The sequence below is a fragment of the Arvicola amphibius genome, chromosome 6, assembly GCF_903992535.2.
Source record: "Arvicola amphibius chromosome 6, mArvAmp1.2, whole genome shotgun sequence".
NCBI lineage: Eukaryota > Metazoa > Chordata > Mammalia > Rodentia > Cricetidae > Arvicola > Arvicola amphibius.
In genome coordinates, this window is record NC_052052.2 from 77,370,801 (window position 1) to 77,380,711 (window position 9,911).

Here is a 9,911-nt window from a genome sequence, read left to right on the forward strand (position 1 = left end):
AGTGAAGGATGAGAAGTATGCTGTCCTTAGCAGTGAAAGGTGATACATAGAAATGAGTGGCAAAACTTGACCTGAAACTCAGATTTCCTGACATCTCTGTTAGTCTTTTTTAAATATTTTGTTTTTATGGGTATAAGAGATTATACAAGAGGGGGAAAAGGCCTACTTATTTATTTCTACCTGTTGGCATAAATACCTTTTATAAAATGTACATAACATTATTTATCCTACATACAGTTAGTATGCACAACCATGTTGGCCAAGTCAGCAAAAAATTTCTCTAAAGAATTGCAAAGATTTAATTAGTCATATTCAGCACACATTTACATGTTCCTGGAATGACACACACCAAGAACAAAGGACCCTAAATTTAGGTATCCTGAATAACTAAAATTGATTTTACAAAGCAGACTTTTAATAGTAAGATATTTATAATTTTAGATCTTAAAATTACTTTGGAATATGCATAGCTTTCACTTGAATTTATATGTATATAAAAGGTGAGAGGGTAAAAATTGAGTGTGTTTTGATAAAGCATTTTAGCAACACGGTATAGTGTTGTAAGGAAGATGATTCTCTTCTATTTCAAACTTGCTGTGCAGCATTAGGCATATTCATTACCCTCTCACATTTACAGTTTGTACAATAAAACTGTGTTGTCCAGGAAACCCGAATGGAATTGACCTAGGCTCTCTACATATTTGTAACAGTTATGTAAATTGTTCTACTTGAAAAACTTCTAACAATGGGAGCAGAGCCTGTCTCTAATTTTTTGGCTGGCATTTGGGGAACTATTTCTCATACTTTGTTGCCTTGACCAACCTTAATAAAAGGGTAGATTCTTAGTCCCACCATAACTTGAAATGCCATGTTTTATTGATATTCACTGGAATCCTACCCCTTTCTAAATAGAACTGTAGGAAGGTATGGATGAGGGGGGGGTGCAAATGGAAGGTGGGCGATAAGAGGAGAGGAGGGAGGGGAAATTTCACTCAGGATATAAAATAAAAGAATGAATTGAATTTAAAAATACCTGTTTGTCCTATTTACCAATAGTGTTCTGAGATCAATTACTTTGTATCTGTTGTACTCAGCCATAACAGTTCAGTAGAACACATAGGTTAGTTAGATATACACCTTTGAGAAACCACAGAAGGATGGTCTTCAGAGAAAAGCAAAAGAGAGATTCTGACTCCAAGCTGTATAACAGCCTAAACAATAGGTATGATATATAAATATCCAAATTGAGAAGGATAAAAAAGGTTAAGAGAAAACTAGAAACACAAGCCACAGCAAGAAACAGAAAGATTTTTTTTATTAATTTTTTTTTATTTTAATTTTTCAAGATTTCCACCTCCTCCCCTCCTCCTCCCCCTTCCCTCCCCTCCCTTCCACCCATACCCCCCATTCCACCCCTCTCCAAAGACAAAGAGCCATCAAGGGTTCCCTTCACTATGTTAAGTCCAAGGTCCTCCAACGCTCCCCCATAAGTCCAGGAAGGTGAGCAACCAAACTGACAAGGCTCACAGTGAGCCTGTCCATGCTGTAGAATTCATGTTCATTGCCATTGTCCTTGGTTTCTCAGTCCTCCTCCACCGTCAGCCACATTCAGAGAGTCCGGTTTGGTCCCCTGTTCCATCAGTCCCATTCCTTGGACTGGACTTGGTGGTCTCCCGTTAGATCTGTCCCACCATCTCAATGGGTAAAAGCACTCCTCGCGGTCCTGGCTTCCTTGCTCATGATCTCCCTCCTTTTGCTTCTCATCAGGACCTTGAGAGCTCAGTCTGGTGCTCCTATGTGGGGCTCTGTCATTTTTTCCATCCAATGCCAGGTGAAGGTTCTATGGTGATATGCAAGATATTCATAAGTATGACAATAGGATCTGGACATTTCTGGCACCCTCTCCTCAGCTGCCCAAGGAACTAGCTGGGGGCATCTTCCTGGACACCTGGGAACCCCTCTAGGGTCAAGTCTCTGCCAACCCTAGAATGGCTCCCTTAACTAAGATATATAATTCCTTGTTCCCATATCCACCCTTCCTATATCCCAACCATCCTATTCCCCCAAGCTCTTCCCATCCTCCACTTCACAAGATTACCAGACAAAAAATGGGAACATGGGGGTGGGGTGGGATGGGGGGATGGGGGGATGGGGAGAGAAAAGTGTGAAACAGAAAGATTTTTAAGGCACTGCAGTAAATAAAATGATAGATAAACACACTGGGCCACACTTTGCTGATAAACAAGAAGACACCAGAAGAAGAAGAAGAAGAAGAAGAAGAAGAAGAAGAAGAAGAAGAAGAAGAAGAAGAAGAAGAAGAAGAAGAAGTCAGGGAATATTTGTTCTTTTGATGATCAGTTTCTTGAGTTCTTTATATATTTTGGAGATCAGCCATCTGTCCTATGTGGGGTTGGTGAAGATCTTTTCCCATTCTGCAGGTGCCATTTTGCCTCACTGACCTTGGCCTTTGCTCTACAGAAGGTTCTCAGTTTCAGGAGGGTCCCACTTATTAATTGTTTCTCTCAGTGTCTGTGCTGCTGGGGTTATATTTAAGAAGTGGTCTCCTGTGCCAATGTGTTCAAGTGTACTTCCCATTCTCTCTTCTATGAGGTTCAGTGTGGTTGGTTTTATAATTAGGTCTTTGTTCCATTTGAACTTGAGTTTTGTGCATGGCAATAGATATGGATCTATTTTAATTCTTCCACATGTGATAATCCAGTTATGATAGCACAATTTGTTGAATATGCTTTCTGTTTTCCATTTTATATTTTTTGCTTCTTTGTCTAAAATCTGGTGTTCATAGGTGTGTGGATTGATATCTGGATCTTATATTTGGTTCCATTGGTCCTCTTGTCTGTTTTAATGCCAACACCAGGCTGTTTTCAGTACTGTAGCTCTGTAGTAGAGCTTGAAGTCAGGAATTGTGAAGCCTCCAGAAGTTCTTTTATTGTATAGGATTGTTTTGGCTGTCCTGGGATTTTTGCTTTTCCATATGAAGTTAAGTATTGTTCTTTGGAGCTCTGTAAAGAATTTTGCCTGGATTTTGATAGACATTGCATTGAATCTGTAGATTGCTTTTTTACTGGACCAATTCTATCTACCCAAGAGCATGGGAGATCTTTCCATTTTTCTGGTGTCCTTCTTCAAAGATTTAAAGTTCTTGTCACACAGGTCTTCCCTGGTCTGGCTAGAGTTGCTTCAAGATATTCTATGTTATAATCCAGTAAAAATGTGGGGTATAGATCTAAACAGAGAATTCTCAGCAGAGGAATCTAAAATGGCTGGAAGACACTTAAGGAAATGCTCAACATCTTTAGCTATCATAGAAATGCAAATTAAAACAATTCTGAGATTCTATCTTACACCTGTAAGAATGGCCAAAATCAAAAACAGTGATGACAATTTATGCTGGAGAGGATGTAGGGTAAAGAGACCACTCCTCCATTGTTGGTGGGAGTACAAACTGGTACAGTGGCTTTGGATTTCAGTATCATGACTTACTGAAAAATTAGGAAACAATCTACCTCAAGACCTAGCATTACCATTTTTGGGTATAAACCCAAAGGATGCTCAATAATACCACAAAAACATGTGCTCAACTGTGTTCATAGCAGCATTGTTTGTCATAGCTAGAACATGGAAACAACCCAAGTGCTCCTCAACCAAAGAATGGATAAGGAAAATATGGTACATTTAGACAATAGAGTACTATACACGAGAAAAAAATAATAACACCTTGAAATTTTGGGGCATATATATGGCTATAGAGAACATCATATTGAGTCAGGTAACACAGACCAATAATGACAAATATCTGATGTACTCACTCATAAGTGGCTTTTAGACATAAAGCAAGAAAAAAGCCTACAATTTACAATCCCAGAGAACCTAGACAACAAAGAGGACTCTAAGAGAGGCATACATGGATCCAATGTGCATGAAAAGTAGAAAAAGACAAGACCTCCTGAGTAAATTGGGAGCATGGAGACCTGGGAAAGGGTAGAAGGGGAAGGGAGAGGAGGAGAAGGAAGCAGAGAAAAATACACAGCTCAATAAAAACAATAAAAATAAGAAAGAAATCAACGAATATTATCAGGATTAATACAATAATACACAGAAACTCTGAAATGCTTACTGGACATAGATGTGATGCAAGAACTATCTACAGAATTCAGAAGTGTGTAGCATCTTGAGTGCTTAATGGAGAGAGCTTAAAAATTTTGTAGAAAACAGGTATAGTTGTTAAACACTGAAGAAAGAAAGGATACTTTAATTTTTTTTGCTAATTTGGAATAAATACCAAGTATATTTTAAAAGCATAAAAATATAACATACAATTTTATCTATAAGCATAAATGGGAAATTGCATTAGAAAATGCTATTAAGTCAGGGTCATGACTTCCAGTAATGACTTCTAGATGAGAACAGGTGATTTTTTTTGTAGCTAACAACATAAAAAAATGGATCATGTTAATAAAAAAAGAAACCACCATTTAAAGGCACTCTAAAATAGCAAGCAGCAGTTTGGGCCTGAAGAAAACTTATATTTGAAAGATTATTACTATGCAAAAAATGAGTAGAACATTCTTTAAGTCTTTCCTAACATGCACAGGTTGGATATTACAAAATGACAATCTAATTTGTTCTACATTCAAAATGACAAGATTTCAAGAAAAAGAAACATGAAAATTTTCAGAGAATATTTCAAAGTCAGAAATTCATTGGTTAATTGATAAGCCTAATTTCAGTAATAATAATACCTCAATTCCTGACTTGTTACTAAATTACAAACACAAAAGACTATAGAAAACTCAAAAGATTCAAATTCACACATTAAAACTAAAGATAGAGCCAAGCAATGCAGCATAATCCTTTAATCTCAGCACTCAGGTGAAGAGGCAGGTAGATTTCTATGAGTTCAAGGCCACCCTGGTCTACAAGAACTAGTTCTAGGATAAGCCCTAAAGAAACAGAGAAACCGTGTCTTTAAAAACCAAATAAATAATAATAATAATAATAATAATAATAATAATAATAATAAAACAAAACTAAAGATGTCTGTTGATGAATAGTAGAAATCTGCAGAGTGAAATCTGAATACTTGATTCCCTTTCGGGGGATTTAATTGTCAAGCACATGGAGGTTCTGGACCAGATGATAGATGCTCTCTTAACTCAAGGCACTAGTGAACAACAATGAGAGAAACTGATTAATTAAGGAAGAAACCTTGGGTTCATGGAGTTCACAAAATGCAGATATTCATAGTTCTTTAGGGGAACATATCTGATAAAATCTCTCTCTCTGTCTCTCTGTCCCTGTCTCTGTCTCTCTCTCACACCTATTAGAATCAGATTTGTTAGAAAGACTTACAGGTTGTGTTTCAGATAATGTGATAATGGCTATTAACTCACAGAAGTCCAAGAATCCAGTAGTTTCTTTCCATAATGCAGGTTTGTCGCAGCTGATTTTCAGTATATGTCAAAATCCTAAAGAAGTCATCTCTGAGCCAGGGAAAGAATGAATTTGCCAGTGAGAACAAGGGCAATCAGGCAAAAAGAGCAAGCTTCCTTCTTCCATGTCCTTTATATAGACTGCCAGCAAAAGTTGTGGCCAGATTAAAGGTAGATCAAAAGATTTCGATTAAAGATATATCTCTCTACCTCACAAGATCTGGATCAAAAGTAGGTCATCTCACTTTGAATATTTAATTAAGAAAAAAATCCCCCGCAGGTATACCCAGCCATTTGGGTTTTAGCTAATTCCAGATGTATTTAAGTTGAAAACCAAAAATAGCCATCTCATTCAGAAACTGAAGCTTTGGCTGACATCTAAAATATATAGAGATGTGAGTGCCATGGAGTTCTGTCTGTAGTGCAATAGTTACTAACACTGCTAAATGCCTATGAGAAGATAATATTGACTATAACCAGAAGAACACAGATGATTCCAGAATCCATGATAGGTCATAGTTTAATTTTCAACTAAAAAATTTCAAACATGCTAATGCCTGGTTAAATATGACTTAAATTATAAATATCAAGCAAGCTACGACCATTAAAATTTGACTTTGAGTATTCATCTGCTGGATTTTGTAGATACAGACATTGAAAGAATTGTTTAAATTTTTAAAGAAAATGAAGTTTAAGGATCTAAAAACATGGATGGCACTTTAGAGATTTCTGATGTAACAAAATAGGGGAGAAATTTCAACCTATAGGAAGGAGGTTTGGAAAGTACCAGCCACCCTGGTGTGGATATGGTATGGATATAGACTTTATGTCTTTAGAAGTAAGCAGTTGAGTTTCTTCATATCTGGGCAGAGCAGCAAGCAGCCAGCAGGGCATGCTGGGACTGTGTTGTCTATTTGTGTTCAGACTCACATATTCTATTCTATGGTCAGTGTTTCCTGCTCATTGGAACTTTTCTGTATTTACTTGAATAGACAAGTTAAGAGATTGCATCACCTGCATGATTCCAAATCTGCTCAAGTTGACAAGGAGCACCACTTTTCACTGACTGTTTGAATTCATAAATATGACATTAAAAATAAAATAAAATAAAAATTTCCATAAAGTATAAATAGTGAAATTAAAATTTCATATCATGGATATGACAAACAATAGATTTAATATAGAAGATAAAAATAAAATTGATTAACCCAAATGTAGATCAATCAAAATGTTTCAGTATAAATTATTAGAGAGAAGAAAGTGTGAAGAAAGACCTCATATCTCTTATCAGTATTGGGTAGTTCTACAATTCTCAATATAAGAAGACATTATGGAACAGCAAATTTCTTAAATCTGTTCTAAAAATCAGATTTACATTTCACATGCACACACACATACACACCATAGAAAAATTCCAAATGACTGTGTGCATGCACAACCAAGCTTTGGTATATGTGATAGAAAAAATTGAAAACAGTATTATAAAATCAACACATTTTCACAGGGACACAATGATATGATTAATGGTTGAATTATATATGAACAATAAAAGACAGAAGACAATGTATGGAATATTCAGAATGCTAGAAAACATAATGGAGTAAGAACATTTTCTAATAAAGAAAATCTGAAAGAATAAATTGGGAAAGTATTATGTAATCTAAAGGAATATTTTAGGAAGAAAAACACTTATATCAGATAACAACTTTTTAAACTCTCAGACCATACTTAGGAAAAACATTGGAAATAGTACAACACACACACACACACACACACACACACACACACACACAAGCTAGTATTTATTTATCCACTTTCTTGCTATTTTCAGTAGTCCAAGATGCCAAGATGATGTTATGTTTTAGATAGTTATTGAGGGGAGTATCTGCAAAAAATAAATGTGGATAGAATGTGAGTAGGCAGAAAGACACCACACAATAGCAAAGAGCAAGACTTGACAACAGAAAGAATGAAAATGAGAGTGGAAAGTTTGCATATCTTTGGTATGTTATTATTTGAGTTATTGACATGAATTTCATTAAAGAAAATATTAAATAAAATTTAACTTTGGATTATAACACAATTTCTGCAATGACTTTAAACAGTTTATACTGTGTATTTATGCAAAGCAGCATTCTCGGCATTAAAATTTATACAATCAAAATATTGGTCAACTCTGACAAAACACCAAAAATGCTCTAGGTTCTACAATATCAAAGATTTAGTTAAGATTTAATTCCTTATGTCACAACAATCAAGTATATGCATCAAATTAATAAGCAAATTTTACTTATTTTTAATAAACAATGAAGATATATATATATATGTATATATATATATATATATATATATATATGAATAGACTTGAAACAAGTGCTTGTGATTTATTTAAAAAGATAAATTTAGTAGGAAATCCAGAAATCACAGTTTCATAAGTTAGTATAAGAATGAGGAAATGAGCAGCCAGAAAATGCTTAACAAAAGTGACAAAAAGTATATAATGAGCTAGTTAGAAACCTGTGATTTCTACATTCAAATAAATACATTTAATAAGAAGGGATAGTGGAGCATGTGTGTTGTAGTAGAATTGGGAACAATTCTGAAAGCAAAAGGTTAAGTGGGAACAAGGATGGTGGTGGTAGTAGGATATAGACAGTAAAAAACATTAAGAATTATGAAACCACTTATTTTATAAGCCAAATAAAAATATCTTTAAATTGTATTCGAATAGAGGTACCACACATTATTTAACAATGCTGGTTACAGAAAACATATGTTATTAAAGAAAAACCGCAGTGTAAATATAGTTTATATTTGTATGAATGAATTACTGATGAGGGAGACCCCAGACACCCAAAATGACAAATACCTTTTACATTGTTCTTGGTTTCTTACCATAACTAGATGGGTAAGACTGTTACCAAAAACATCACACATTTTGGTTGCATATCATACATATTTTAATCTGGATCTTACCAAGAAACTGTATTTCTTCTAGCTAGCTTTTATGGGGCTAGAATATGCTGTGCTGGGATGAAAACACATCAGTAATCTTATTCAGTATGGAACTTTACAATACTGAGTGGCAAGACTGTTTAGGGGGTAACCAACTTCTCTTTTGATTGGAGGAACTCAAGTATTATACTGAAATATGATTAAAACCCATGACTGGAAAAATCCCAGGGGAAGAACCTTCTGACATATTTTATACCCACAAATTTGTACATATTCAACCTTTGTCAGGGAAGCTTCTTTTGGCACTGGTAAGCGGCTAATTCATCAAGTCATTACTGCTAAAAGTGATGAGAACAGGCAAATGTGAGTGCCCAGGGGTAAGTACTGAGATATACCTAAGTGAAACCTATGTTACCATAAGGGAAACCTCAGAAGAAGGGAAGGAAAGAATGTGAGAGCCAGAGAATAGGAAGAAGAACTGTAAAATGCTGTTCTCTGGGTGTGCCATGGCTGTTTCATCCAGGAAAATACAGCACAACATCTGCACAAGACCAAGCCAGCAAAAACTCTAGCTTCTGTAGGAGATTACTAGCTTGGCCATTGGTAGGTTCCCCATGTTCCCTGATGACACCAAAACCATATGCATATGTGTAGTCCTAATTGGACTCATGGATTAAAAATAAATAGTTTAAAAAGAATATATAAAGTTAAGAGAAAAAATGTGATGGAAGATGCAGGCAAAATTTGCAGATGATGAATAAGGGGCAGATCAACATATTTATTTATAAAACTTTTCAAGAATGAGAACAATAAAGAGTTGTTTATTTTAACTAGAATAATTAAATATTAAATAAGGTACATCATAATATTTTATATATCATAGAATTTTTAATTAAAATTCAAAAGTTTGCTGTTAAACATCTACCTGTTAAGTTCAAAAGCTAAGCAATAAGGATGAGAGTTGGGTATATAATTCAAATATAAAACATTTGCCTTTCATGATTGAAGTTGTGAATCCTATCTCCACTTAGTTTCAATAAAAATATAACAGTAAAAAGATGACTAAAATAAGAAAAAGAAATGACCATGTGTAAAACAATAAAATTATAACATTGAAAAATAATAATTCTAAATTTGTAAACAATAATAACACTTTTACAAGTAGATAAAAAGATATAACTTAAAACAAATGGGATCAAATCCATAATCATGACAGGAACTTTTCAGAGTACTCTCTTGATAATGACTATGGGTAGTAAACAAATTATCAGCATTATTCAGAATATATGGATAACATAATTAATAATTTTGATATAATTTCCACCTGGTCACAACCTTCACAGACAACTGACACTTTGCTCACCATTCTTATCTAGGCCATATCCACATTATTTAGAGAAATTGTCCTGCAGTACATAAGAGAAACCTTTGTAGATCATGAAGACTTCAGGCTATTGTGACCATAGTCCTAACAAAGTAAATTTGCAGTTCAGAATCAATAGCTAG